Source organism: Protopterus annectens, chromosome 2.part2, assembly GCF_019279795.1.
Source record: "Protopterus annectens isolate FY-2018-M chromosome 2.part2, PAN1.0, whole genome shotgun sequence".
Classification (NCBI taxonomy): Eukaryota; Metazoa; Chordata; order Ceratodontiformes; family Protopteridae; genus Protopterus; species Protopterus annectens.
The window spans coordinates 1022483316-1022506538 of NC_056730.1; the positions used below are offsets into that span (position 1 = coordinate 1022483316).

A 23223-nucleotide genomic window follows, 5' to 3' on the forward strand; every position below is an offset into this window, starting at 1 on the left:
CATGAGCCACGTGCACAGGCCTCTATGCCTAAAAAACAGATGATCAAAATGGCTGAAGACCTTATTAACTTGATCAGGGGTACCCATCCCCCTCCAGATAAGAGGCCTAGGCAAGACACTGATTATGAATCTTCAGATCAGGTTTCTATTTCTTCTGATTCCTCTTCTGATCAGGAATTACCTATACCTCCCTATGAGGATTCTGATGCTGAGGAGTTTATTCCATCTGCATCTTCTCCTGAGGATTATTCATTTGGAGAAACCCTGCATACTTTGAGGGAGCATTTTCACTGGGAGAGTCAAGACTTCTCAGAATCAAAAAAGAGGCTCAGGGATTTCCTCCTCCTCCCTCAGCACAAGCCTTTAACCATTCCCCCTGTTTAGACATTGTGGATGATGCGTTTTCGGAGTCGAGCTCGACCCCCGACTCCTTACCTCCGGCTCCCAGTAAGCCTGATAGATATTACAGGGTCCCTGACTCACGTACATTTTTATTTAGAAACCCTGCTGCCGATCCTGAAACTATTTCACAGGGCCCAAAGGGAGCTAAGGCCTCAACAGCAAAAAATCCTACCCCCTCTGACTGAGATTCAAGGGCACTGGACAGATGGGGGGGGGGTTTATACATCTGCAACCTTGGCAATCAGGTCCTTAAACTGACAATTTCAGATGCTTAAGTACCAACAACATGATGTTCTTCATCTCGCATTGCTGCAGTCATAACTTACGGGTAATCCGCTGTCCTCTGTCGGCCCGAATACCAAAGTATTAGGCTGACGTCGGTCATGGGCGCTCAGATCTGACGTCAGAGCATCAAGGTATTAAAGCGCATGACCGACGTCATTTCCTCCGTCTTTTTTGCCGCATGGTCCGAAGCAGAAGCAGCGTTTGCAAGTGCTGTTCGGCGTTCTGAAATTTTCATATTCTGAGTTTCAGACCGAAACCAAGTTGGGCTAAGTACCCCGTTGGGGAATATTTTTGTTTTTTCTTGCCTCAGTTATTTCCGGATGTCAGAAAAAGTGAATAATTGTATTTCTTGTGGGAAACAGATACCGCATAGGGATTACCACTCTCTTTGTATTCCTTGTTTGGGACCTGAGCACGACGTAGTAGGGTGTCGCTTTTGTGCTAGATTTAATAAGCGCACCATTAAACGTCGGTTAGATTGTGCTAGGCTTGTCTTGAGCGGTGTAATTACAATATGCCGCCGGATCCTCCGGCCCGCTCAAGAAAGCGCAAAGATAAATCTTTGAAGTCCAAGCAGGATGACTCGTCCGTTCCGGACGCCGGTTCCTTAGACACTATGGTGGATTCGGTTGAACCGGCCGAGGTTTCAACTGAGTCTCAGGGGGAGATGTTGGTTTTGCAAGATGTGGCCTCTCAGGAGTCGGGTCAGGCTGAGGGGGCCTCTCAGGTTGTTGTTCTCCCTTCTTTACCTAAGGTGGTTAGGCCTTCTCCTTCTGTCTCTAAGGTACCTTCCAAAGGCAGGCCTGGTTTGCCTGCCACAGGTGTCAGTCCTGGCTCTGCAGGTTCTGTGCCTAAAAAACACATGCTTAAAATGGCAGAAGATTTAATTACTTTAATCAGGGGTTCCATGCCCCCTCCTGATAAGAGGCCTAGGGTGGAGCCAGAAATAGAAAGTTTGGAACAGGCTTCAGATTATTCAGAGTCTTCGGCTGAAGACATTCAGGATTTCCCTCCTTATTCTGATTCTGACGCAGAGGATTCCACTCCTTCTGCTTCTCCTCCAGAGGATTTTTCTTTTTCAGAAACCCTGCATTCTATGAGGGAGCATTTTAAATGGGAAGGTCAGGATTACTCAAATTCCCGGAAGAGGCTTAGGGAATTTTTGTTTTTACCACAGCATAGGCCTTTGGCTATACCTCCTGTTTTTGGATGTTGTTCAAGACGTTTTCTCTGAGGCTTCCCTTAATCCAGACTCTTTGCCTCCTGCTCCAGTTAAGCCGGATAGGTATTACAGGGTGCCTGAGGCTCATAAATATCTGTATAAGAGTCCTAGGGCCGACCCAGAAACTATTAGCCAGGGACCTAAGGGTGTCAGGGCTTCTGTTGTAAAGAGTCCAGTTCCTATGGATAAGGATGCTAGAGCTTTGGATAGGGTGGGTAAGCATGCTTTGCAGTGTGGTTTTGATGCTTTACAGGCTTCTTCCAGGGTGGCTGCCACTGGTTCAGTTCTTCGCAGGCACTCCTGGCTTAAGGATCAGAATTTGTCAGAGCATGTTAAAGCTAGGATTTTAGATGCTCCTTTGCAGTCTGAAGTTTTGTTTGGTTCTCCTGTGGAGTCTGTCTTGAAGAAAATGGAAGACAAGGCTAAGTCTATGCAGACTGTTAAAGATTTTTTGCAGGTGCAGCCCCCTAAGTTTAGCAGGAACTGGCCTGCTAAGGGTTGGACTTACCCTTCTTCTGATACGCAGTCTAGGGGTAGATCTAGACGTGGTAGGGGGCAGAGCTCAAAGTTCTTTCAGGTCTAGACCGTGGAGTTCACCAGCACAATCTACAGGTGAGGGCAGGGGCCAGTCCTTTCGTAAACAGGCACAATGACCTGCATTTCCAGCTGCCAGATCCTTCCTGTCTGGCAGCTCCTTTGGGAGGAAAGTTGGCACTCTTCAAGCAAAATTGGTTTCTAGTCACCCAGGACAAATGGGTGTTGGACATTATAGACCGAGGCTACAAGTTTTATTTCCACACATTGCCTTCCTTCAAAGGCATGCCAGACGTTCCTCCTCAGCAAAGGGTAGAGGCTCACAAACAGATTTCTTTACTTCTTCAAATGGGGGCTATACAGCAGGTCCCTCTGTCAGAAGTGGGCCTCGGATTTTACTCTCGCCTATTTCTTGTACCAAAGAAAAGAAACACTTGGAGGCCAATTTTGGATTTATCTATCCTCAACACATATCTGGACATTCCAAAATTCAAAATTGTTGGGCAAAGATCACTGGATGGTAACTCTGGATCTCAGAGGCTTATCTTCATGTTCCTATCAGGCCCAGTTGCAGGCGATTCCTGCGTTTTCGGGCTGGGACTTTACATTATCAGTTCTCTGCATTGCCCTTTGGCTTATCTACTGCGCCCAGGGTATTCACAAAAGTTCTGGCTCCAGTGATAGCCTTCTTCAGGTTAAGAGGAATACAAATTTATCCTTATTTGGACGATTGCCTGATTCTTGCTCAAGACGAGCACGAGCTTCTTCACCATCTACAGTATGTTATGACAGTGTTAAGGTGCCTAGGGTATTCTGTGAACGAAACAAAGTCCAGTCTAGTACCCTCTCAGGAAATGTGCTTTCTGGGTGTGAGACTGAATACAGCTTCTCAGATGGCTTTTTTGACCTCGGACAAGCAAAAGAATCTTTCACTTTACTTCCATCAACTGTCTCTCCGGTCCAGGCTGACTGCAAGGACAGTCCTTCAAGCCTTGGGGTTCATGGCATCTTGTATTCTGGTGCTTCCCAATGCCAAACTGCATATGAGGAAGCTACAATGGTATCTCAAAAATGTTTGGACACAACACTGCCAAGATCTGGACACTGTCATTCAGATAATACCTTGCATTCAAAAGGAATTTTTGTGGTGGGCTCAGGAATGTCACTTAAACAAGGGACTCTCTGTGACCCGACCAGAGGCGAGTCAGATTTTAACGACGGATGCCTCGGACAAGGCTTGGGGAGCACACCTCAATGGAAAATGGGTTCAAGACACGTGGCCTGCCAGACTTCAACATTTACATATCAACCTGAAGGAAATGTTAGCAGTCCAGTTTGCATTGATGGCTTTCAAGGATTTACTTCTCCTGGGGCAGGTGTTGATTCAAACAGACAACACTACTGTCATGTGGTACATCAACAAGCAAGGGGGAACCCATTCGTACCCTCTTTGCAGGCAAGCTATGATTTTGTGGGAGACTGCTCTCAGTTTGCAACTCACTCTTCAAGCAAGGTTTCTGCCAGGAGCACAGAACTCCTTAGCAGATGTTTTGAGCAGACTGATAGTGGATCCCCACGAGTGGAAATTGGATCCTCATGTATTTCGACAGTTGACAATGATATGGGGGACTCAAGACATAGATCTGTTCGCTTCTCCACTAAATTTCCAGGTGCCAAAGTTTTGCACAAAGATGTTTCATCCCACAGCTTGGAAAGTGGATGCTCTATCATTCAGTTGGAGCAATCTTCACGTCTATGCCTTTCCGCCTCTGCCTCTACTTCCAAAGGTTCTCTTGAAGGTCAGACAAGACAAGCCCTCCATGTTTCTAATAGCTCCAGACTGGCCTCGACAGCACTGGTACCCTCTGCTGAGGAGTTTAGTACGGGAACCTCCTTACCCTTTGCCTTTGATTCCACACCTTTTGACTCAGGAGGGCAATCATTTCTTCAGTGTCAAGATTCAGACCCTGCATCTAACAGCCTGGCTTATTCTGTTTTAGAACCTGGAGGGTCGCAGCTTCCTCAACAAGTTTTGAATGTTATTTTGGAGGCCAGGAGGCCTAGTACAAGGAGAGTTTATGCTGATAAATGGAGGAGATTTTTTATTTGGAGCAAAGCAAAGGGCTTTGATGTTTCTAGGCCTGATTTGAGTGTTTCTCTTCAATATCTTACAGAATTATTGGACAAGGGTTTGTCTTTCTCCTCTATAAAAGTTCATGCTGCAGCCATTTCTGCTCACTATGACTGTGACCCACCATTGTTCTCTCATCCTTTGTTTAAGCAATTCCTTAGAGGGGCAAAGAACATAAGACCCCGCCAGAGCTCCTACTCCTGCCTGGGATCTCAATTTTGTGTTGGAAAAACTTACTTTACCTCCTTTTGAACCTGCAGCTACAGCTGAGTTAAAGTTTTTGTCTTGGAAGACTGCTTTTTTGTTGGCCATTACGTCTGCTAGAAGGGTTTCTGAATTACAGGCTCTAGTGGCAGTTGAACCCTTCCTGATTTTTCATAAGGACAGGGTATCTCTGCGTACTAACCCTACTTTTATGCCTAAAGTGGTTTCAAATGTGGCCTTGAACCAATCTATTCATTTGCCTACTTTTTATGCAGATCCCCAAAATAAAGGGGAGAAAATTTTGCACACTTTGGATATTCACAGGCAGTTGTGTTATTATTTGAGCAAGACTAAAGGGTTCAGGCAGTCTCAGCAGTTGTTTGTTTCTTTTGCTTTGGGTTCTCAGGGGAAACCTGTTTCAAAACAAACTATTTCTAAGTGGATTGGCCTTTGTATTGCTTTTTGTTATTCTCATCATGGTAAGGAGATTCCAGCTGGAATCAGGCCTCACTCCACTAGGGCTACTGCCACTTCTACTGCTTTTTTAAGGGGGGTAGCTACTAAAGATATTTTGGAAGCAGCTACTTGGAGTTCAGTGCACACTTTTTCTAAACATTACCATCTGCCTCTTTATTCCAAATCTAGGGCTGGATTTGCCACTGCAGTCTTACAGGGCATTTTGGCAGCTCCCAATGCTTTATGATTTTGCCAGCCTCCCTTTACCTCTGCTTTGGGATTCTACCCATAGGTTATGACTGCAGCAATGTGAGATGAAGAACATAGTACAGTTTTGTACCTACCATAAATGTAGATGTTCGAAGATCCACATTGCTGCAGTCCAATTTACCCTCCCTCCTTCCCCTCTGTAGTTTGGAGTGGTTGCATGGTTTGTGTTGTAGCTGTTTTTTGTACATGGTTTTAGGGAGTTATTCTATTTTTGGGCTGTTGCCTTTATTTTTAGGGCCTTCTGACATCTGGGGCAAGAAAAGACTGAGGAAATGACGTCGGTCATGCGCTTTAATACCTTGACGCTCTGACGTCAGATCTGAGCGCCCATGACCGACGTCAGCCTAATACTTTGGTATTCGGGCCGACCGAGGACAGCGGATTACCCGTAAGTTATGACTGCAGCAATGTGGATCTTCGAACATCTACATTTATGGTAGGTACAAAACTGTACTTTATGGGATTGCTGAAACAGAAAATGATGATTTCAGAATGTGCAGAAAATAAAGAATTGCAGGAATTGCATGCAGCTGAACAAGTTGGAAAGGATACTTTGCAATGTGGTTTTGATTCTTTAGAGGCTTCCTGCAGGGCCGCAGTTACTGGATCTGTGATTAGGAGGCATGCCTGGTTAAAGGAACAAAGTTTGCCTTAATCTGTTAAAGCTAAATTGCTAGATGCACCTTTACAGCATGATTCTCTATTTGGTATTAAGGCAGAAGAGGTTTTAAAGAAAATGGAAGACAAAGCTAAGTCTATGCAAACTGTTAGACTTCTTACAAGTGCAGCCACCAAGATTCAGTAGACACTGGCCTACAAAAAATTGGTCCTTTCCTGTGTTAGAGCTCAAAGGGGCAAATCCAGGCGGCCTAAGGGTTTCAGATACCAAGCGCAAGACTCATAGGTCAAAGCAGTGGAGTGCATCCACCTCCAAATCTGGAGGAGATAAAGCGCAAACCTACAGAAAGCAATCCCAATGACTTCCCTCTGCCTACACCAAGCACTTATCTTTTGGCAGCACCCATAGGGGGAAAATTAGCACTTTTTGGTCAAAATTGGCAGTTGTTAACCCAGGACAAGTGGGTACTAAACATATCACGGGGATACAGATTCCGTTTCCACACTCTGCCAATGACAAATGGTTGGCCAGATCTGCCAAAAAATCAATGGGCAGAGGCACAGAAACAGGTTGTCACTCATGGATATGAGGTCCATTCAGACAGTACCAGAACAGGAAAAAGGACAAGGTTTTTACTCAACTGTTTTTGGTACCCCGAAAGGACAAGGCCTGGCGGCCAATACTGGATTTATCGATTTTGAACACATAACTGGACATTCCAAAATTCAAAATGCTGACTTTGCAGCAGCTTCTGCCCATGCTGGGCAAGAATGCTTGGCTGGTGACTTTAGACCTAAAAGAGGCATACCTGCATGTCCCAATACGACAGTCGTGCAGAAGATACCTCAGATTCAAGGCTGGCTTAATGCATCACCAATTCCCTGCACTGCTCTTTGGCTTATCTACTGCGGCCAGGGTCTTTACAAAGTGCCTGACACCAGTAATTTCATTTTGCAGACAAAGAAGTATACAAATATATCCATACATGGACGACTGTCTCATTCAAGCAGAGAGCAAGGACACTCTTCTTTGACACCTGGCATTTGTGAAAAGGCTTCTAACATGCCTAGGGTACACAATAAACGAAAAGAAATCACAACTGGTACCGTCTCAAAAGAACATTCCTGGGTGCAAGCTTGCATACAACTGCCCAGATGGCTTACCTCACGCCAGACAAACAAAGGCAACTGACTACTTCAAACTATTGGCAACAAAAGCACAGTCTTCTCCAAGACAAATTCTGCAGGCTCTGGGCTTCATGGCATCCTGCATCCTACTAATTCCATATGCAAGACTTATGTATGAGGAAACTTCATTGGTACCTAAAAAGTTTATGGGGTCAACATTCACAGAGTCTGGAAACAGTGATTCCTCTCATTCCCTGCCTGCAACAGGAGTTTCTGTGGTGGGCAAAGGCCTGTCACCAAAACATGGGTCGGCCCTTCACTCTACCCCCCTGCCAGCCAAACCTTAACAGACTCAGATTATGCCTGGGAGGCCCACATGGCAGGAAGATGCATTTGTTTTGGTGCCCATATTACCTGAATGTATCTACTTATCAACCAAAAAGAGATGCTAGCTGTTCAAAATGCCCTAACTGCCTTCAAGGACTGATTTCATCCAGGGCATCTACTGATAGACAACACCACAGTCATGTGGTGTATAAACAAGCAAGGGGGGCACACACTCTTATCCTCTTTGCAGATTAACCATGGCACTGTGGGACACAGCTTTGACGTACCAAATACATCTTCAAGCTCAATTCCTGCCAGGAAAACAAAACATTCTAACAGACGATTTAAGCAGAAACCTTTTGGATCCTCACGAGTGGAAACTAAATCCACAAGTCTTCAGCATGATAGCAGAGAAATGGGGGAGCCCAGATATAGATATATTTGCCTCTCCTCAAAATTATCGATTGAAAAGATTCTGCACAAGGACTTATCGCAGACAAGCATGGAAAGTGGACGCTCTATCCTTCAGTTGGAAAAACCTATCAGTTTACGCCTTACCTCCTCTGCCTCTTCTACCCAAGGTCTTTGTAAAAGTCAGACAAGAGAAGCTAAAGATATTAATTGCCCCGGACTGGTCCCAATACTGGTACCCAGTCCTAAGGAGCTTGTCTCAATACCCAACTTGGACCTTGCCTCAAATACCACAACTACTGTCCCAGCAAAACTATCAGATCCTGCACAATCAACTTCAGACTCTGAATCTGGCAGCATGGTTAATCATGTAATCATACAAATGAGACTTCTCAGTAAAGCTGTGATGGATGTCATTTTGGAAGCCAGAAGGCCTAGTACTAGGAAATCTTGTGCTGACAAATGGAAGAGAATTCTGTGCTTGGAATCAAGAACAAGGAACTGCTACAGCAGAACCAAATATTGCTCGGATATTACAATACTTGACTGAGATACTTGACAAAGGCATATCTTTCTCATCAATCAAAATCCATGCCTCTACCATTTCGGCTCATTACAATCTTTTCTCATCCTGTAATAAAGCAGTATCTTAAGAGCAGCCACAAATTTAAGGCCTCCTAGAAGATCACCATTACCTGCATGGGACCTAAATTGTGTTGGAAAAACTCACCCTGCCTCCATTTGAACCAGCTGCTACCGCTGATATAAAGTTCTTATGGAAGACGACTCTGCTACTAGCAGGCAGTTCAGCAAGAAGAGTTTCAGAGCTACAGGCCCTCAAGGCTTTAGAGCCTTTTATCATATTTTACTCAGACAGGGTGTCTCTGAGGACAAATCCTACTTTTATGCCTAAGGTGGTTTCCAGTGTGGCTCTTAACCAAACAATTCATCTGCCAACTTTTTTATCCAAATCCGAAGAACAAAGGGGAGAGGATTCTGTATTCCTTGGACGTACACAGACAGCTAAGATTGTACTTGAGCAGGACTAAAGCTCTAAGAAAAACTGAGCAATTACTAATGTCATATGCTGCAGGATCATAAGGAAAGGCTATTTCAAAGCAGACAGTTTCAAAGTGGATAAGCCACACCATCCGTTTCTGCTACTTACACCATGGTAAACCTGTGCCCAAGGGCATTAGGTCTCATTCCACCAGAGCTGCAGCTACTTCAGCAGCCTTTCTCAGAGGAGTACCAACCAAAGACATTCTAGAGGCTGCTACACCTTTACAAAGCATTACCATTTGCCTCTCTACTCTTAAGTCCAGGGCAGGCTTTGCCACTGCAGTGCTGCAGGGCCTTATAGCCGCACCTAATGCTGTCTAGCTCCAGCCTCCCAACCATAGCTTTGGGATTCCACCCAAATGTAATGGCTGCAGCAGTGAAACACGAAGAACTTAGTGCAGATGTCCTTCAAGAATGCAACTGCAGTCATAACATATGGGTTGTCCTGCCTCAGGCAGCCCTCGGTCGGCCGAATTCCAAAGTCTGGGTCCGGCGTCGGCTGGTGTCGCCTCCTCTCCGACGTCACAACGGCTGGAGTATAAAGGCATCGGCCGACGCCATCTTCTTCAGTCTTTCTTGCCGCGCGGTGCCCGAAGCAGTTTGCAAGTGCCGGTCGGTCAGCTCCTGTGTTTTCAGTACTGAAGTCATCTAAAAGCCAAGTACCCCGTTGGGGAACATTTTTTCTTGCCTCAGCCGATGTCAGAACAAATTGAGAAAGTTAATAATTGTTTGTCTTGTGGTAAACAAATACCTCATAAGGACTTCCATTCTTACTGTCTTCCTTGCCTGGGCCCAGACCACGACGTCTCGGCCTGTGCTTGCTTTAATAAGCGCACTCTCAGGCGCTGGGCAGAATTTACTGAAGACTTTTTTGGCAAATCCTTCGCATATACCATGCCGTCGGATCAACCGACAGCTCAATCTTCCAAAAAACGGAAGGACCGGGACCGGCATCCTCTGCCCGCGTCCTCTACCGATACTACTCCTAGACCCTCCGCTAGTACTTCGGTCCCTGCAGAAGCAGTAATTCAGCTGCTCCAGGCCGACGACACAGCGTTAACTAGTCCTTCGGTCCCGGAGACCTCTCTGGTGCCGGTTGTGGATTTCCCTCCGGATACCGAAGTTCTTGATTTACCCGACTCCATTCTGGTGGACAAGGTCACTCCTGCACGTGGAGCTGCTAGGCCTCCTGTATCTATGTCCATCAAGGCCTTTGCACGTGCTAAGGCCGCCAGCCAGGCCAAGGCCCATCCTAAGCCTGCTGTCCAGGCCCCCTCTTCTGATAAACAGATTATGTCTCTTGCTGCAGACCTTATTTCCCTTTTCAGGGGGTCTCAGCCTCACCCAGACAGAGGTTCTCAGCCTCCTGCAGAGAAAAGGCCTAGAACTGAGCAGACTGAAAACCTCTCTTCAGATGAGGCCTCTGGGGATTCTGAGCATTCAGATATTCAAGAAGAATCCTTCCAGGCCTATGAGGACTCTGATGCTGAGGAATCAATTCCCTCTGCCTCTCCTCCAGAGGATTTCTCTTTTGGTGAAGTCCTGCACTCAATGAGGTAACATTTCCATTGGCAGGGTCAGGAATTCTCTGATTCCAGGAAAAGGCTCCGTACCTTCCTAAAGCTTCCCCAGCACAGACCTTTAGCTATTCCTCCTGTGATGGATGATGTTTTCTCCGATTCCAGTGCTAACCCTGACTCTCTTCCCCCCCCTGCTCCTGTCAAGCCAGACAGATATTACAGAGTCCCTGACACTCACAAACATCTCTTTAAGGCCCACACCGTGGATTTAGAAACTATTTCACAGGGTCCCAAGGGAGTGGCTACCTCCACTGCCAAGCCAGGTTTATGGAGAGATGGGGTAAAAAAGTTTATACCTCTACCACCCTAGCCATGAGGTCTCTTAACTGCCTTTTTCATATGTTTCAGTACCAGGATTTTTTACTGGATGATTTACAGAAAAAGTTAGCCTCTCCTGAGCCTATTGACAGAAAGGCATTGCAGGATCACATACATAACACTCAGCAGGTTAACAATCATTTTCTTCAGTGTGGTTATGATGCATTGGAAGCTTCATGTAGGGCAGCTATGACTGGGGCTGTGATACGTAGACATGCTTGGTTAAAAGATCAGCCACTGCCAGACCATGTCAAAGTAAAGTTACTTGATGCACCTCTGGAAAAACAGAAGCTTTTTGGCTAATGCACAAGATGTGTTGAAGTCCATTGAGGAAAAGCTAAGTCAGTACAAACAGTCAAGGATTTCCTCCAGGTTCAGCCACCCAGATTCAGTAGAAACTGGCCTTCAAAGAATTGGTCCTTCCCAGACTCGGACAAGTTTCAAAGGGAAAGAACAGGTGTGGCGAGGCCAATACCGAGGCTCCTACAGGGACGCCAATGGCAACCTACAAATCAAAGAAGTGCTGCAGCCAGTCCAGCTGCACCACAAGGACAATCACAATGACTTGACTTTCATACCGCCTACAAGGGCTCAGAGAGAAGCACCCTTGGGCGGAAAATTATCCTTATTCTCAAAGAACTGGCATATCTTAACCAAGGACAGTTGGATTCTAGATTTAATAGACAAGGGTTACAGATTCCACTTCCATACTTTACCTACAAGACAAGGCATGCCAAACCTGCCACACCATCAAAGGGCAGAGGCACTCATTCAAGTTTCAAAGCTACTAAGTATAAAAGCAATAGAAAAGGTATCTCCACAGGAACAAGGCCAGGGATTCTATTCAAGACTGTTCCTTGTTCCAAGAAAGGAAAACAAATGGAGGCCTATACTGGACTTGTCTACTCTAAATACCTTTCTCATTGTGCCAAAGTTCAAAATGCTGACGTTACAGCAACTCCTTCCCATGCTGGGCAAGGGGTCTTGGCTGGTCACTCTGGACCTCAAGGAGGCATACCTGCATGTCCCAATCAGACAAAGCTGCAGAAGATACCTCAGATTTCTTGCAGGGACAGAGCACTATCAATTCTCAGCATTGCTGTTTGGCTTATCTACTGCGCCCAGAGTGTTCACGAAATGCCTGGCATCAGTAGTGGCACACTGCAGACTCCAGGGAATTCAAATATACCCCTACCTGGACGACTGCCTCATACAAGCAGACAACAGACAAACCTTAATAAAAACTTGGACTATGTCATGCAATTACTACAGGCCTTGGGATACACAGTCTACTGCCATCCCAACAGATTATTTTCCTAGGAGCCAAACTGGACACACAAACACAGATGGCCTACCTCACAGAGGAAGAGTACTTCAAAGGCCTAGCACAGCTCTCCCAGCTGACTGCAAGGAAACTCCTGCAGGCCCTGGGGTTCATGGCATCATGCATTCTTCTGATACCTTTGGCAAGACTTCATATGAGAAAGCTGCAGTGGTATTTGAAAAGCTTATGGTCCCAACACGGCCAAAGCCTAGAGGACGTAATCCCACTTATTCCATGCCTGCAAAAGGAATTCTTGTGGTGGGCTCAAGCAAGTCAATTAAACAAAGGCATGTCTTTCAACAGACCTCAAGCAGGTCAAATAATTACAACAGACGCCTCAGATCTTGGATGGGGGGGGGGGCGCACATGGAGGGCAGATGCGTTCAAGGTCAATGGACACCAAAGGAAAGACATCTGCACATAAACCAAAAAGAGATGCTGGCAGTGATACATGCAATCGAGAGCTTCGAAAAATCACTGCAGCAAGGACATTTACTAATAAGGACAGACAACACCACTGTCATGTGGTATATAAACAAGCAGGGAGGGACTCGTTCATACCCCCTCTGCAGACTAACAATGATTCTCTGGGAACAAGCACTGAGTCTGAAGATACACCTGCAATCCCAGTTTGTGCCAGGCAAGGACAATGTACTGGCGGACAAGCTGAGCAGAGATTTCTTGGATCCACACGAATAGATGCTGCATCCCCACATTTTCTCACAAATAACAGACATGGGGAAGACCGGACATAGATCTATTTGCGTCTCACACGAATCATCACCTGGAAAAGTTCTGTACCAGGACCCACCATGCACTAGCCTGGACAACGGATGCTCGCTCCTTCAGCTGGAATTCCCTAAAAATTTATGCATTTCCTCCTCTGCCACTCTTGACCAAGGTGATCCTGAAGATCAAAGCAGAACAACCAACAGGCATTTTGATAGCTCCAGACTGGCCAAAGCAACACTGGTGTACCCTTTGCTGTTGAGCATAACTCTGACCAAACCGTGGCCTCTGCCCCTATGGCCCCTGCTCCTAACACAACACAACTACAGGACTGTTCACCAAAACCTGAAAACATTACATCTGACAGCCTGGAGGTTACTTTTAAGTCCTTCCGCTTCCAATCTTTCCAAGGCAGTTCAGGACATCTTATTGGAAGCACGCAGACCATCCACCAGAAAAGTCTATTCAGCCAAGTGGAAGAGATTCAGCATCTGGGCTGCCAACAGGGGTCAGGATACAACAGTACTGAGTATACCTCAGATATTGGAATACTTGGCAGAAATGTTTCATTCTGGACTCTCATATTCCTCCATAAAGATTCATGCCTCAGCAATCTCAGCAAGATACAGTTGTGATCCACCAGTGTTCTCACATCCTTTGCTAAGACAGTTCCTGAGAGGGATAAAGAATATCAAGCCTCCCAGAAAACAACCAGTACCTGCATGGGACCTCAATTTTGTACTGGAAAAATTATCTCTGCCTCCCTTTGAGCCAGCAGCAACCTCGGAGATGCAATTTCTATCATGGAAAATGTTTTTTCTATTGGCAGTTACATCAGCAAGAAGAGTCTCGGAGATACAGGCACTCATGGCAGTACCTCCTTTCCTCATTTTCCATCAGGACAGAGTCTCTAAGAACAAATCCTTCTTTCGTGCCAAAGGTGATCTCCAGGGTGTCTCTAAATCAAGCTATTCACCTTCCTACTTTCTTCCCCAATCCTCAAAATAGAGGGGAAAGACTGCTGCATACCTTGGACATACACAGGCAACTACGCTACTACTCGGACAGAACTAAGGCCACCAGAAAGTCTGACCAGCTGTTTGTAGCCTATGCTGCTGGAATACAAGGAAAAGCAATCTCCAAGCAAACAATTTCAAAATGGATTGGACACTGCATCAAATTCTGCTATTCTTACCATGGAAAAGTGTGCCAGCCAATATTAGGCCACATTCCACCAGAGCTATAGCCACATCCACAGCTTTCCTAAGAGGAGTGGCTACAAAGGACATTCTAGAGGCTGCTACATGGAGCTCCGTACATACATTTACCAAACACTACAACCTGCCTTTATACTCCAGATCCCGAGCAGGCTTTGCTTCGGCAGTCCTGCAAGGCATTTTAGCTACACCATCCTTTTCTTAGCTCCATCCACCCCCAGCTTGGCTATGGTATTCAACCCATATGTTATGACTGCAGTTGCATTCTTGAAGGACATAGTACAGTTTTGTACCTACCATAAATGTAGATGTCCGATAAATATGCAACTGCAATCGGATTTTCCCTCCAGCCTTCCCCTCTTTTTCATTCATTTGGGTCCATTCCCCCTGTTCCTTTCAGCTGGGGGTATCTCCTATGGTGTATCTGTTTATTACTGTTGTGCATGTGCATGTCTGGAATTGTTTATCCATTCACCAAATTTAGCCTTCCTTGGAGGGCACCTGGCATCTGGGGCAAGAAACACTGAAGAAGATGGCGTCGGCCGATGCCTTAATACTCCAGCCGTTGTGACGTCGGAGAGGAGGCGACACCAGCCGACACCGGACCCAGACTTTGGAATTCGGCCGACCGAGGGATGCCTGAGTCAGGACAACCCATATGTTATGACTGCAGTTGCATATCTATTGGACATCTACATTTATGGTAGGAACAAAACTGTACTTTGTGTTCACTTACCATAAATGTAGATGTTCGATTGTGTTCACTGTTGCAGTCCAGGTTACCCTCCCGCCCATCCCCCTGTCATTCTAAAGTTTATCTTTCCTTCTCTATCTTCTACAACCTATGTGGTGTATTTGCTTGTAGATGAAGGTAAAGTTTATATTGATGCATGTATGTATATGTATATATATAATATTGCTACCTTTTTGGGGGCACCTGACATCGGGGGCAAGAAAAACTAAAGAAAATGGTGTCTGCTGCATATTTTATTCCCCTGATGACCTGACGTCATGGAACAGAAGACAGCAACTGACGCTGGACCCAAGACTTTGGAATTCAGGCCGACTGAGGGCAAACTGCCAGCAGATTACCCCAAATGTAATGACTGCAACAGAGAATATTAACATCTACATTTATGGTAAGTGTACACAACTGTACTTTACAGAAGTCTAAAACAATTTGTAACTCTGACATGTCTATACCTAGTAAGGTACTGTCTCAGAACTGCTCACTAATGTAACCTTTGACCCTTTAAATCCTAACACAACTGCACTTGCGTCCTTTGGTAGAGGTCTGTTGGTAACTGAAATTGATGCATCTATATTAATCAGTATATTATTCCAGAATTCCTTTTTTTGCAAACAATGAAATTTGTCATTTCTCTATCTTAAACGTTAAGATAAATCGGGTTTGGTGCTAGACTGCCACTCCCTTTATAGATGTGCTGAAAATCCTTTTTATAGAACTAACGACATTAACTTGAGCCATGGTATGCATTTCTGTATTTTGCCCTTAAGTTTGTATTGTTTATGTTGGTGTTTACGTTATCAAACTGATCAAAATCTGCATTTTGTAGTTTTTACTAATTAGTTTGTCTTTGCGATCTTTCTACTTTTTAGTTTGGTCTGGTATGTCAACAAAGAGGAAGGAACCAAGTGATGTCCTTCAAGGATGCAACTGCAGTCCTGACAATATGGGTTGTCCTGCCTCAGGCAGCCCTTCGATCAGCCGGATTCCAAAGTCTGGGTCCGGCGTCGGCTGATGTCGCCCTTTCCCCCACGTCAGAGCGCCTGGGGTATAAAAGCGTCAGCCGACGCCATCTTCTTCAGTCTTTCTTGCCGCGCGGCGCCCGAAGCAGAAGCAGTTCGCAAGTGCCGGTCGACCAGCTCCTGTGTTTTCAGCTACTGAAGTCTTCAAAAAAGCTAAGTACCCCGTTGGGGACCTTTTCTTGCCTCAGCCGATGTCAGATAAAACTGTAAAAGTTAATAATTGTTTAACTTGTGGGAAACAAATAGCTCATAAGGATTTCCACTCTTACTGCTTACCCTGCTAAGGCCCAGAACACAACATCTCGGCCTGTACAGCTTGTGCTACTTTCAATAAACGCACTCTTAGGCGTCGGACAGAGTTTGCACAGGATTATTTTGGGGAAGATTTCTGTTATATCATGCCGTCGGAGCTTCCGACAGCACATTTACCTAAAAAACGGAAGGATAAGGACCGACACCCGCGGTCTCGGCCGACACCATGCTTAGGCCTACCGCGAGTGTCTCGGTCTCTTCTGAGCCGGTTTCACAACCGCTGCAGACCGACGACACCGCCCCACCGGTTACGTCGGTACTGGAGGCCAGCTCGGTGCTGGTTTCTGTTCTCCCCTCTGAGACCGTAGCCCAGGATATTTCTAACACCATTTCAGTGGATAAGACTACTCCAGCAAGCGGGACTGCCAGGCCTCCAGTGTCTATGTCCATTAAGGCCTACACACGTGCTAAGGCTGCCAAACAGGCTAAGTATCTCCCTCCAAGATCTGTTTCTCTGGGATCCACTTCTGGTTCTCAAATTTTAAGTTTAGCTGAGGACCTTATTTCTTTAATTAGGGGTTCTCAGCCACATCCAGATAGAGGCTGTCAGCCGCCTTCTGTCAAGAGGCCTAGGGTTGAGCAGGTAGATTCCCAGTCCTCCGATGAGGCCTCAGGTGATTCTGCACATTCAGACTACCAGGAGGAGGCCTTCCCGGCCTACGAGGATTCTGATGCGGAGGAATCCATTCCCTCTGCTTCTCCTCCTGAGGAGTTTTCCTTTGGGGAAATGCTTCATTCCATGAGGGAACACTTCAAATGGCAAGGCCAAGATTACTCAGATTCTAGGAAAAGGTTAAGGGAATTTTTAAAGCTGCATCAGCATAGACCCTTAGCTATTCCTCCAGTTTTAAATGTTTTAGATTGTGTACTTAGAATCTAGTGTTTCCCCTGACTCCCTCCCCCCTGCCCCTGTCAAGCCAGACGGGTACTACAGGGTCCCAGACACACATCAATTTCTGTACAAGGGCCATACTGCTGACCCTGAAACTATTTCTCAGGGGCCTAAAGGGGTTTCCTCCACTACTGCTAAGAATCCACTTCCTTCGGAAAGAGATTCTAGGGCTTTAGAAAGGTGGGGCAAGAAAGTATATGCATCTTCCACCCTTTCTATGCGAGCATTAAATTGTCAATTTCATATGATTCAGTATCAGGAATACATGTTGGATGACTTGCAAAAGAAATTGGCTTCCCCTGAACCATTAGATAGAAAGGGGTTACAGGAATTGGTTCATAATACTCAGCAGGTTAGCAACCATTTCCTTCAGTGTGGATATGATGCATTGGAAGCTTCATGTAGAGCAGCAATGACAGGTGCAGTCATACGCAGACATGCTTGGTTAAAGGAACAAACATTGCCAGACCATGTGAAAATTAAGCTTTTGGATGCACCACTAGAGAAACATAAGCTATTTGGTGCTACTGCACAAGAGGTTTTAAAGAAAATAGAGGAAAAGGCAAAATCAGTGCAAACAGTCAAAGATTTCCTCCAGGTACAGCCTCCAAGGTTCAGCAGGAATTGGCCTTCTAAGCATTGGTCCTTTCCAGACACAGACAAATTTCAAAGAGGCAAAAACAGACGTGGTAGAGGGCAAACTCGAGGCTCCTACAGAGGACGTCAGTGGCAGCCTCCGAACCAGAGAGGTGGGGCAGGACCTTCCACTGCTCCGCAGGGACAATCTCAATGACTTGACTTTGACTCCGCCATCCAGGGCTCAATTAGAAGCACCTTTGGGCAGAAAATTATCTTTATTCTCACAAAATTGGCACAATATTACAAAGGACAAATGGATACTGGACATAATAGACAAAGGATACAAATTCCATTTTCATACACTACCAACAAGACATGGCAGGCCAAACCTGCCACCAAATCAAAGGGCAGAGGCACTCAAACAAATAACAAACCTACTTCAAATAAGAGCAATAGAAAAGGTTCCTTCTGCAGAACAAGGCCAAGGATTTTATTCAAGACTGTTCCTTGTTCCAAGAAAAGAAAACCAATGGAGAACCATTCTGGACTTGTCCGCACTGAATACTTACCTTATTGTGCCAAAATTCAAAATGCTGACTTTACAGCAACTCCTTCCCATGCTGGGCAAGGGGTCTTGGCTGGTAACTCTGGACTTCTAGGAGGCATACCTGCATGTCCCAATCAAAGTTGCAGACGATACCTCAGATTTCTTGCAGGCTCAGAGCATTATCAATTCTCAGCATTGCCCTTTGGCTTAACTACTGCGCCCAGAGTGTTCACGAAATGCCTGGCATCAGTAATTGCACAGTGCAGACTTCAGGGGATACAAATATACCCTTACCTGGACGACTGCCTTATACAAGCGGACAGCCAACAAGCCTTGTTAAAAAACTTGGACTATGTCATTCACCTACTGCAGGCCTTGGGATACACAGGCAATATTCAGAAATCAAGTCTCGTACCATCCCAACAAATACCTTTCCTGGGTGCCACACTGGACACAAACACCCAGATGGCGTTTCTGACAAAAGAAAAACAAAAACAATTACCAGAATACTTCAGAAAATTGGCAACACACACGCAGATGACTGCAAGGAAAATCCTGCAGGCCTTGGGTTTCATGGCATCTTGCATTCTTCTGATTCCACACGCAAGGCTGCATATGAGGAAACTACAATGGTATCTAAAAAGTCTATGGTCTCAACACAGCCACAGCCTGGAAGCATTGATCCCACTCATTCCATGCCTTCAAAAGGAATTTCTGTGGTGGGCTCAAGCAAGCCAGATAAACAAAGGTCTGCCTTTCAGCAAGCCTCATACAAGTCAAACCATAACAGACGCCTCAGACCATGGATGGGGGGCGCACATGGAGGGCAGATGCATTCAAGGACAATGGACACAAAGAAAAGCACCTGCACATCAACCAAAAAGAAATGCTGGCAGTGATGCATGCAATCAAGGCCTTCGAAAAGTTCATGCATCAGGGCCATCTACTAATAAAGACAGAGACAATACCACAGTTGTGGTACATAAACAAGCAAGGAGGTGCCCATTCCTACCCTCTTTGCAGACTGGCAATGAATCTCTGGGATATTTCCCTACAATTGAAAATAGAGCTACAATCCCAGTTTGTACCAGGTAAGGACAATGTTCTGGCGGACAGCCTAAGCAGAAACATCATGGATCCACACGAATGAATGTTGCATCCAGACATTTTCTTACAAATAACTCAAGCATGGGGAAGGCCGGATATAGATCTTTTTGCCTCCCACCTCAATCACCATCTGAAAAAGTTTTGCACAAGGACATACCATCCTCGAGCATGGAAGGTGGACGCTCTCTCCTTCAGTTGGAACTCTCTAACACTATATGCCTTCCCACCTCTTCCTTTGATGACCAAGGTGTTACTAAAGGTCAAGACAGAGCAACCGAAAGTCATACTGATAGCTCCAGACTGGCCAAGACAACACTGGTACCCACTGCTACGGAGCTTGACACACACCAATCTGTGGCTCCTTCCTCAATGGCCACTTCTTCTGACACAGCACAATTACAGGACACTACACCCCCAGCTTGAAAACATTGAAGCTGATAGCTTAGAAGATTCCATGACTATTCCTCAGGATACACTTTCCAAAAGGGTAAAAGATATCATCCTGGAGGCGCGCAGACCTTCCACTAGAAAAACATACTCAGCAAAATGGAAGAGATTTCTTATCTGGAACAGCAAAAAGGGTCAAGACCCATCAGTGATGAGCATTCCACAGATCCTAGAATATTTGGCTGAAATGCTCCACAATGGCCTTTCATATTCTTCCATAAAAATACATGCTTCAGCAATACCTGCCAAATATAACACTGATCCGCCTGTATTTTCTCACCCATTGCTAAGACAGTTTCTAAGAGGTATAAAGAACATCAACCCTCCAAGGAAACCACCAGTGCCTGCATGGGACCTCAACTTCATGCCGGAAAAATTAACTCTTCCTCCCTTTGAACCAGCAGCATCTTCAGAGTTGCAATTTCTGTCTTGGAAGACAGCTTTCCTTCTGGCAGTAACCTCAGCAAGAAGAGTCTCTGAGCTACAGGCCCTTATGGCAATACAACCATTTCTCATTTTTCATCAGGACAGAGTTTCTTTGAGAACCAATCCGTCATTCATGCCAAAGGTGGTATCCAGGGTGTCCCTGAATCAAGCTATTCACCTGCCTACCTTCTTTCCCAATCCTCAAAATAAAGGAGAGAGACTTCTGCACACCTTGGACATGCACAGACAGTTGCGCTACTACTTGGACAGAACAAAGTCTTTCAGAGAATCTGCCAGCCTTTTGTAGCTTACGCTGCTGGATTGCAGGGAAAAGCAATTTCCAAACAGACAATTTCTAAATGGATTGGAAATTGCATTCGATTCTGCTACTCTTTTCATGGAAAAACTGTGCCATCTGACATCAGGCCACATTCCACCAGAGCTACAGCCACCTCCACAGCCTTTTTAAGAGGAGTGGCAACAAAGGACATTTTAGAAGCTGCTACATGGAGCTCCGTGCATACATTTTTCAAACATTACAACCTGCCTTTATATTCCAGATCCAGAGCAGGGTTTGCTTCTGCAGTCCTGCAGGGCATTTTAGCTACACCATCTTTGTCTTGGTGCCTACCACCCCCAGGTTGGCTATGGTATTCAACCCATATGTCAGGACTGCAGTTGCATCCTTGAAGGACATAGTACAGTTTTGTACCTACCATAAATGTAGATGTCCGATAGGTATGCAACTGCAGTCAGGTTTTCCCTCCCACCTACCCCTCTGTGGTATTCTTTTGGGTTTCTACCCCTCATTTTAGCTACCTGGGGTTATCTTTTATGGTGCATTTGTTTTTATGTTGTTGTACTTGTCTGGAATTTTTTCTCTTTTTTTCAAAATTTAGCCTTCCTTAGAGGGCACCTGGCATCTGGGGCAAGAAACACTGAAGAAGATGGCATCGGCTGACGCTTTTATACCCCAGGCGCTCTGACGTGGGGGAAAGGGCGACATCAGCCGACGCCGGACCCAGACTTTGGAATCCGGCCGACCGAAGGGCTGCCTGAGGCAGGACAAACCCATATGTCAGGACTGCAGTTGCATACCTATCGGACATCTACATTTATGGTAGGTACAAAACTGTACTTTAACCAGTTTGTCAGGACCCAATGAGCAGTGGGCGATCTTTTCTGGTCACTTTCTAATTCTGGGGAAAGCCAACATGATTGCTGACCAACCAAGCAGTCCATTCTGATGCCTCACGAGTGATGTCTTAATGTAAAAGTGGAGAGAATTTTTTGTTGATGGGAAAAGCCATGCTGCAATGTATTTGCATCTTTCAACAAGTACAGCTGTTTTTTTGCCCGTATTCTTCCAATGGGGAGTCGCCAAGAGATGCTGTAGTCCTTGATTGGCCCTCCAGTCTCCTATGTGCTTACCCACAGTTATCCCATCCCCAAATTTCTTCAGAAAGCGTTTGGGTTGAAAACCAGTTATCCTTATTGCCCCCTTTTGGCTTTAGCAGATTTGGTTCCCCTTCCTCTGTCCTCACCTTCTACCTCTGTCTTGATTCTGGATCTTGATCCAGACCTCTTGTCTCACAGACTGGGATGATTCATCCAGACGTAACAGGCCTCAAGCTGACTACATGGTTTCTCCAATTCTGCTGATTGCCAGACAGCCCAGGCTTTCCTCCTTGATCTGTCAAATTTGGTCTTCTCAGAAAGCTGCTACTAGAAAGATTTACAAAAGTAAATGGAAGAGATTTGTATTTTGAGCCCTCAACAGGTATCTTGACCCTTCATCCTGCCCCTGTACTGGCGCTACTTAATTTTTTAGCTTTAATTTTTAATGAAGGGTTAGCTTCTCTACTGTTAAGGTCCAGTTGGCTGCCAATTCAGATTGCCATTTAAGCAAAAATATCACTACCTTAATTTCTTCTAAGTTATGTAAAGACTTTCTGAAAGGGGCCTTTTTACTTAGACCTCTTCTAAAGGATCCTCATACTCCTTGGTATGTAACTGTGGTGCTTCAGGCCCTGACCCAAACTGCCTTTAAAACTTCAGCTACGTGAGATCTAAAGTTTGTCTTGGAAAACCATTTTTCTAGTAGATATTACATTGGCTAGATGAGTATCTGAACTCGACTCGTATCTTCAAAATCACCTTACTTTTTTTTTTTTCCACAAAGACAGTGCCCTTGCGGGCCAACCCAACTTTTTTTGCGTAAAGTAGCTTCTGAGGCCAACATTAACCATGTCATTAACTTCTCAGTTTTCTTCCCAAACTTTTCAAATAAAGGAGAGTATATGCTCCCATCTTTTGGATGTGCATTGAGCAAACCGTTTCCAAAGCCACACTGGCCAAATGATTAACCGATTACATCTCCTTTTCTATACTAAGAGGGGTATCCTTTCCTAAGCCCCCTAGAATTCATTCCACAAGGTCTGTGGCTGTTTCCTCTTGCTGTTTTGGTCAAGGGCTACCATAGATGACATTTGTGCTGCTCCCACTTGGACTAATGATCGTACCTTTATTGCTCATGACAAATTAGATTCTGTTTCCAGGAACAGGTCAGTCTTTGGCAACTCAGTGCTCTGTAATATCCCTCCATGAGGTCCACCCAGCTAGGGCTGTCCCATCAGTTGAATGAATGAAAATGACATCAGGTAGTTGCGTACTCACCACAATGTTCCATATGTCCATTTTTATTCTTCCTCAACTTCCCACCCACTTACCCCCTTCACCTTGCTTCTGGAAAGACCTTCGAGTTTTCTTTGGGAACTGTTGCACCAGCTCTTTTTCTTCTATTCTTTATATCATTTAAAGATTTTTGTCCCTGTATTTTTAAGGGCAGCAAACTCAATCTGAGGTATTTTAGGTTGGTGGGGCATTGAGTAAAGGGAAGAACTCTGGTTAGGATCCAAGGATCTG

The 23223-nt window shown here is 45.4% G+C and overlaps 1 protein-coding gene across 2 annotated transcripts in view; it reads left to right on the top strand.

Moving 5' to 3' along the window:
* Positions 1 to 23223, top strand: part of SPIN1 (spindlin 1) — a 1077469-nt gene that overhangs the window by 956123 nt on the left and 98123 nt on the right. The window lies entirely within an intron of this gene.